The sequence below is a fragment of the Schistocerca gregaria genome, chromosome 2, assembly GCF_023897955.1.
Source record: "Schistocerca gregaria isolate iqSchGreg1 chromosome 2, iqSchGreg1.2, whole genome shotgun sequence".
Classification (NCBI taxonomy): domain Eukaryota; kingdom Metazoa; phylum Arthropoda; class Insecta; order Orthoptera; family Acrididae; genus Schistocerca; species Schistocerca gregaria.
In genome coordinates, this window is record NC_064921.1 from 975,340,407 (window position 1) to 975,349,022 (window position 8,616).

Consider the following 8,616-nt stretch of genomic DNA (forward strand, 5'->3'; position numbering starts at 1 on the left):
CATGATCACACTGACAGAACCACAGGCACATAGACACAGACAACAGAGCATGCACAATGTCGGCACTAGTACAGTGTATATCCACCTTTCGCAGCAATACAGGCTGCTATTCTCCAATGGAGACGATCGTAGAGATGCTGGATGTAGTCCTGTGGAACGGCTTGCCATGCCATTTCCACCTGGCGCCTCAGTTGGACCAGCGTTCGTGCTGGAAGTGCAAACCGCGTGAGACGACGCTTCACCCAGTCCCAAACATGCTCAATGGGGGACAGATCCGGAGATCTTGCTGGCCAGGGTAGTTGACTTACACCTTCTAGAGCACGTTGGGTGGCACGGGATGCATGCGGACGTGCATTGTCCTGTTGGAACAGCAAGTTCCCTTGCCGGTCTAGGAATGGTAGAACGATGGGTTCGATGACGGTTTGGATGTACCGTGCAGTATTCAGTGTCCCCTCGACGATCACCAAAGTTGTACGGCCAGTGTAGGAGATCGCTCCCCACACCATGATGCCGGGTGTTGGCCTTGTGTGCCTTGATCGTAAGCAGTCCTGATTGTGGCGCTCACCTGCACGGCGTCAAACACGCATACGACCATCATTGGCACCAAGGCAGAAGCGACTCTCATCGCTGAAGACGACACGTCTCCATTCGTCCCTCCATTTACGCCTGTCGCGACACCACTGGAGGCGGGCTGCACGATGTTGGGGCGTGAGCGGAAGACGGCCTAACGGTGTGCGGGACCGTAGCCCAGCTTCATGGAGACGGTTGCGAATGGTCCTCGCCGATACCCCAGGAGCAACAGTGTCCCTAATTTGCTGGGAAGTGGCGGTGCGGTCCCCTACAGCAAGAGTAGGATCCTACGGTCTTGGCGTGCATCCGTGCGTCGCTGCGGTCCGGTCCCAGGTCGATGGGCACGTGCACCTTCCGCCGACCACTGGCGACAATATCGATGTACTGTGGAGACCTCACGCCCCACGTGTTGAGCAATTTAGCGGTACGTCCAACCGGCCTCCCGCATGCCCACTATACGCCCTCGCTCAAAGTCCGTCAACTGCACATACGGTTCACGTCCACGCTGTCGCGGCATGCTACCAGTGTTAAAGACTGCGATGGAGCTCCGTATGCCACGGCAAACTGGCTGACACTGACGGCGGCGGTGCACAAATGCTGCGCAGCTAGAGCCATTCGACGGCCAACACCGCGGTTCCTGGTGTGTCCGCTGTGCCGTGCGTGTGATCATTGCTTGTATAGCCCTCTCGCAGTGTCCGGAGCAATTATATATATACACTCCTGGAAATGGAAAAAAGAACACATTGACACCGGTGTGTCAGACCCACCATACATGCTCCGGACACTGCGAGAGGTCTGTACAAGCAATGATCACACGCACGGATGAACGCCAAGACCGTAGGATCATACGCAGTGCCTTAGGGGACCGCACCGCCACTTCCCAGCAAATTAGGGACACTGTTGCTCCTGTGGTATCGGCGAGGACCATTCGCAACCGTCTGCATGAAGCTGGGCTACGGTCCCGCACACCGTTAGGCCGTCTTCCGCTCACGCCCCAACATCGTGCAGCCCGCCTCCAGTGGTGTCGCGACAGGCGTAAATGGAGGGACGAATGGAGACGTGTCGTTTTCAGCGATGAGAGTCGCTTCTGCCTTGGTGCCAATGATGGTCGTATGCGTGTTTGGCGCCGTGCAGGTGAGCGCCACAATCAGGACTGCATACGACCGAGGCACACAGGGCCAACACCCGGCATCATGGTATGGGGAGCGATCTCCTACACTGGCCGTACACCTCTGGTGATCGTCGAGGGGACACTGAATAGTGCACAGTACATCCAAACCGTCATCGAACCCATCGTTCTACCAATCCTAGACCGGCAAGGGAACTTGCTGTTCCAACAGGACAATGCACATCCGCATGTATCCCGTGCCACCCAACGTGCTCTAGAACGTGTAAGTGAACTACCCTGGCCAGCGAGATCTCCGGATCTGTCCCCCATTGAGCATGTTTGGGACTGGATGAAGCGTCGTCTCACGCGGTCTGCACGTCCAGCACGAACGCTGGTCCAACTGAGGCGCCAGGTGGAAATAGCATGGCAAGCCGTTCCACGGGATTACATTCAGCATCTCTACGATCGTCTCCATGGGAGAATAGCAGCCTGCATTGCTGCAAAAGGTGGATATACACTGTACTAGTGCCGACATTGTGCATGCTCTGTTGCCTGTGTCTATGTGCCTGTGGTTCTGTCAGTGTGATCATGTGATGTATCTCACCCCAGGTATGTGTCAATAAAGTTTACCCTTCCTGGGACAATGAATTCACGGTGTTCTTATTTCAATTTCCAGGAGTGTACATGTGTGTGTGTGTGTGTGTGTGTGTGTGTGTGTGTGGTGAGTACAGTCTGAGTCGTTGAAGTGTTGTAGGATGGCGTAAACGATTCCTTTAGGGGCGCGAGTCACTGGAAGACGATGCTCGTCTGGGACAGACTCAGCGTGTCATCACACCAGAAATGGTTGCGGAAGTGCATTCTTTAGTCTTGGACAACCGCAGAATCACCATGGATCTCTACAACAAGCTATCCGCAGACATCGATTCGCAACGGACGACGAAGTGTGTGACTGGTTTCAGGCCTGGATCCGACAGCAACCTACTTACGCAAGAAATCTGGCTTATTTATTTAGAGGCAAACCTTCATTTATATTTATTGTGAATTGTCTGCATGTGACTAAATGTTTATAACATTTTTTAAAAATATTGTTGTAATATATCAGTTTAGTCTCGGACGTAATTAAGATGAGTCAAATCATATCTGTCGAACTTAAGAATGATGTATTTGTGTGAGGATGACCTTCAGCCAATGGAAAATCAAGAGGCAGCGAAACACTACAGGATGCAAGTAGAAACTGCGAATTTTTCGAATGAAGAGCTCAAGGTAGCGATTCCGGACACTTGAAGTCAGACCTGCCTGTGATAACATGTGATATTCAATCCTGTCAGTGACATTCTCTGTGCGGTAAAGGGCCGTTACTGTACTTGAACATTTGAAGAGAATTTGTGTTCTGAAAGGTCTGAACGTGCTCTAGAGTAAGACTAACTTTTTCCGCTTGTATTACGGAACTGAGGATAGAGAGGGTGTGACTTACTATTCTTTGTATTGCGTGTGATAATTTATAAATCGTCATTTTGAACTCTGAACTGTTTCGAGCTGGTGAATATTTCGTGTGCTATGATTACGAAATGGACTTAGTTTCCGCTCATATTTGATTATATTCATATTGCGGTTTTTTTTGTCATTCTCTTAACGCTCTCGGCATAACTTTACTGCATTTGATAAGAGAATTTAATGTCTGTATGATGTCTGAACATCGCAGCACCACTTCCCATTTAACTGAGATGTCCTTTCTTGAATAAACATTATGGAACATAATTCTCTGTGGTCTACATCACTTACAGACGTTAGAACACAACCTTTGTTATTAAATTATTCATTCAACTTTTATTTTGTAGATCGGCATGTCTTATTAACTAACAATCATAGCCAATGTATAAACTATTTGAGTGCAAGATCACAGCTATAGGTTATTTTTAACAGCGAATTAGGTGCGATCATGATTGCAGACCTGTGCAGCTCGATCCTATGACTACAGAGAGCTTTTCTATTTAAACAGAGTCGTACAGAGCCTAGGTACCGTAAGTACGAATAACCACAGGTAAAGGCGTTGTCGTTTGGCTGAACAGTTTTTCTGGGATAGAGGACTTTTATACGCAGTCAGAGATACGTTGCATAATCAAAGACGTTAGAAACGACAATTACACGGATAATATGATTTCTGAATGAACAAACACACTTTCAAGTTTTCGCATTACTCCACAGTAAGATGCTTCTTAACAAGAAGTATACTTGCGTATGCAACCAAGTGTCCTCTGCGACACAGTTCATTAGGGCCTAGATGCATATATATTCGCTTTCTTGTTAGACATGTACAATGAAGTTAGAGCCCTTGTATGAGTTGAATAATTACATTAATAACTACATGACGCTTCATCAATAAATAAATAACTAATTCACTTCAACTTGTATTTCGGCTCCTTATAACAGGATTATCATTATGTTACTATAGAATCTGACAAAGATTATAGATACACTCACTCGTTAAAAGATCATTGAATTTGAAGTCAGCAAACTGGAAAGAAACTTAAAATGTTTTTCTTCCATCACCAGTTACCTTTGTTTCAGAACCGGGCCTCTCTTTGAAGTGTGTTGTGGCGAAAAAAAAAAAACACTTTTACATTTACTGATAATGAAGCCCCGAAATCTTCAAGCTGTACAAAACGTATAATTCTCATGCCCCAGAAAAGCAATTTGGAAACGCTAACTGGTCCGTAAAGTTGAATACACAGACATGCTGACGACTTTCATAATACAACGCAACGAAAAGGAATTTAGGTTCGCACAGCTTACACTTGAATATTGGATTGTGTATGTTAATTCGTACAGTGGATTAAATCGAACATTTTTATCTTCTTAACTGCAGTATCCAGCAATTTGATAAGGATGTTTCCTTAGTTTTGTAGCTATTGTCCGAGAATACGTGTAAAGAACGTGTAAACCATCTGACTCGAAAAGTAATTCACGAACGTCACTTTCACCTAATTAATAAGGGTGTGTAAGATCTATCTGCTTAATATGTAACTGTCAGCAATCGCTGAAATGGCTCCCATTCATTTACCTTGAACCTGGAACCTAATATCCTTATTACCAATTTTTTGTGAGTTCTACCCGGAGTAGTTGTAGATCATAAACGCAATGCCTCAAGTTTCAATAATATGATGCCCATTCTATGTGGTATAATCCAGGGCACTAATGCAAAGCAATATGAGGTATCTGTTGCAATGAATCTTAAAGAAGTGGATTGGTAAGCAATTATACTGTAACTGAACATAAGGAAAGGATATTGCGATCCTGCATTGGCCTCAGAACTACAAGATTCAGATTCACTACAGGCCATAGAAACATCATATTTCATTCTCGCATTTTTGGAATAAATAAAAGCTGTTATTTACTTCAGGAGAAGGAAGAGATCTTTGAACTTCCAGCATGATGAAGTGAAACAACTTATATTCAGCTAAGTATTAGCAAACTGTGAGCTTCCATTTTACTACGCCCAACCACAGAGTCCCAGACCTATTCGCAGGGTGTTCGCAACGAAGCAATGCCAATCCAACCTCGCCGCAACAGCTAAGCAAAATCACGATGAGTAAACTTAAAAGATCTCATCCAGCTCTTTATTTGTCACAGGTAGGCCTCCAACAGTCAAAGGCAGTCTTCTCTTCAAACATGACTTTACCAGCTAGCATCCAACTGAAACGAGAACCTAACACTGACTAGACTCGAATCGTAATGTAATGACAATATCTCTGTCAGACAAGAAGAAGCACTTGGGCTTTAGCTGATCCAAAACAAACTAACCCCTCCCGCCCCCCCCCCCCCCAAATATTTAAAACCCCTTCAGTGACGTAGCGAAGAGGTTGCTACACTGCTTGTGTCGATTAATCTAAACTGGCTATAGCTGAGTCCCGTAGAGTACTGCAAAAATAAATATCGCTATCTACTAAAATAAAAAATAATGAGAAGAAATGAAAGTGCCGTATGAAGGGACATCTATCTCCGTGAAGTGCGCTCACCAGTCTAATTCACAAAACTGTGGTGACCCAGGAAACTGTGGTCTCTACATACGCATGATGCTGAGCTCTATGTGAGGGAGTGCGATGTGAAACGCCAGAGGGTGTTAGTGATACAGTATTGGGTGTGAGCACAATTATTTTCCGGATTTATGCAGTGCAAATAGCTGCTCCGTCGCATTGACCGAAGGCAGCACAGCAGCGCACGCGACCGGGATTGGTGATTCGTCCAGCTCAGCTGGGTCTACGTTGCACGTCGGAGGTCAAAAACCGCATCTGCAGCAGGTGATGCGTAATGCAGGATGCCGATCCGGTGGTCTGCAGGCGTCATCTGCTTAACCGGCAGCTTGTGACGATATTTTACCTAGGCGCTCCTGCTAGGATACTTCCGGTCCCACTGGAAGAGTGCTGGCAAAATATCACTACCAAAGCGAGGAGAGGACAATCGGCTATGGCAAAACCATCGGCCCATCAGCCTCCTGCCACATGCTTCAGGGACTCCCCCCAGCAATCACTGAATGGGATGTGATACGCCTGGACCAACCTACCTTCCAGCTATGCCTGTCGGCCGAACTCTTACTCCTCGTGATTACGGAATATACGACATACAATATGAAACACACAAACTATACAGATTTTCCTGCTGCTGCGAAGGCATATGACTAAGCACGGAAAAATCTGCTGCTTACCAAACTACATGATGCCCTCACCATCCTGGACTACTGCACGTAGAATATTAACAGCTATCGTCAACATAGGCTCTGCTTTGTCCGTATACACAGTCAACAACAGTCCAGTATTCAGTAACTGCTGCAGGCCGTTCCTCAAGGCACTGTTCCGACCCAATTGCGTTCGTCTTGTACATGAATTACCTGACGTTACTTTCACAAGTAGTTCTTGTACAGGTCGCAGACGATACAGCAACACTTACTAGCAGCTACAGAGTGGATGCAGTGATACAGCGCGTCCAACGTCCGCTTAAACTTATTAAGTTATGGACAGCAGAAAACCGCATTACCATGAATGGGAAGTAGATGCAGGCCATTATGTTTACTCGTCATTGGCCTGAACTTAAAGACTATTTCACACTGCACAACATATATCTCACTTGGAGAAATACCTGGGAATCATACAGCACCGGAAACTTCTCTTCAGGGGCCATTTTCAGGGAGAAAGCAACAGCACCATGCACCCGTTTCACCAGTTCCAGTCACTGCAGTTCAGTCAACATCTGACCGTGAGGACCACATTACGCCACTACCGAATAGTATTATATACATGCGTGTCCTAGGGGATAACCTGTAACAGCAGTCTGAAAACGCTGTAAACCCTACAAAACCGATGCTTACAGTTAGTCTTTGTAGCATGTAGATGAGAAAGAGCGCTATCATTGAAGCACAGAGGCCCACAACCAGATGGGTAGAAAGGTTTCCATCATCCCATTTCTAAGAAATGAAGATAGTCGTTGACTGTGGATATTGTATCATAGACCGTTCCATTGACTGTTCAGAGATGTAACTAAACCCGCCCAAAGATGTAAACCATGCAAGAGCAGCGCCTATTAGCCGGAAGGTGTCCGACAGCCGATACGACACACGCAATCCACTAGGAAGGAGGTACATGGCTCGTGTTGTCTGTATTTTAACCATGGCTAGACGATCAATACCACGGATCGATCGCGTCCGCATTGGTACTTCGTGGCAGGAAGGGCTCTCAACAAAGAAGTGTCCAGCCGTCTCGGAGTGAGCCAAAGCGATGTTGTCCGGATGTGGAGGAGATGCAGAGAGACAGGATCTGCAGATGACATGCCTCGCTCAGGGCGCCTAAGGGCTATTGCCGCAGTGGATGACCACTGCCTACGGATTATGGTTAGAAGGAACCTTGACAACAACGCCACCATCTTGAGTAATGCTTTTCGTGCTGAAGCAAGACGTCATGTTATGATTCAAACTGTGCGCAGTAGGCTGCATGATGCACAACTTCACTCCCGACGTCCATGGCGAGGTGCATCTTTCCAACCACGACACCATGAAGCGTGGGCCCAATAGCCTGCCGAATGGGCCGCTTAGGATTGGCATCACGTTTGGTCCACCGATGAGTGTGCCTTCCACCAGACAACCGTCAGAGACGTTTATGGAACGCCCAGCGAGTGCAGCAAGGTGGAGGTTCCATGCTGTGTTGGAGTGGCATTGCGTGGGACCTACGTACGCCGCTAGTGGTCATGGAAGGCAACGTAACGGCTGTACGATACGTGAATGCCATACTCCGACCGATAGTGCAACCATATCGGCACCATATTGGCGAGTCATACGTCTTCACGGACGACAATTTTTGTCCCCATCGTGCACATTTTGTGAATGAGTTCCTTCAGGATAACGACATCGCTCGACTAGAGTGGCCAGCAATGTTCTCCAGACATGAACCCTATTGAACATTCCTGGGATAGATTGAAAAGGGCTGTTTATGGACGACAAGACACACCAACCACGCTGAAGGATTTACGCCGAATCGCTGTTGAGGAATGGGACAATCTGGACCAACAGAGCCGTGATAAAGTTGTGGATAGGATGCAACGACGAATACAGGCAGGCATCAATGCAAGAGGACGTGTTACTGGGTATTAGACGTACCGGTATGTACAGGGATCTGGACTATCTACTGTGAAGTTCTCACTGTATGGTGGTACAAGATGCAAAGTGTGATTTTCTTGAGTGGAAATGATGTTTACGTTAATCTGCATTCCAATTTTCTGCAGTGTAACGTAGGGTGAGACAAATGTAATATCAGGTGATACAGTATGTAACATTAATCTAAATTAAATAAAGGAGCCAATAACTTAAGAGTGTCAATAGACCTCTTGCCCAAGCCCCTTCTCAAGTGAAAACATAAGAGAAATCGGCACCTTCAGCTTTTGCACCCATGAAG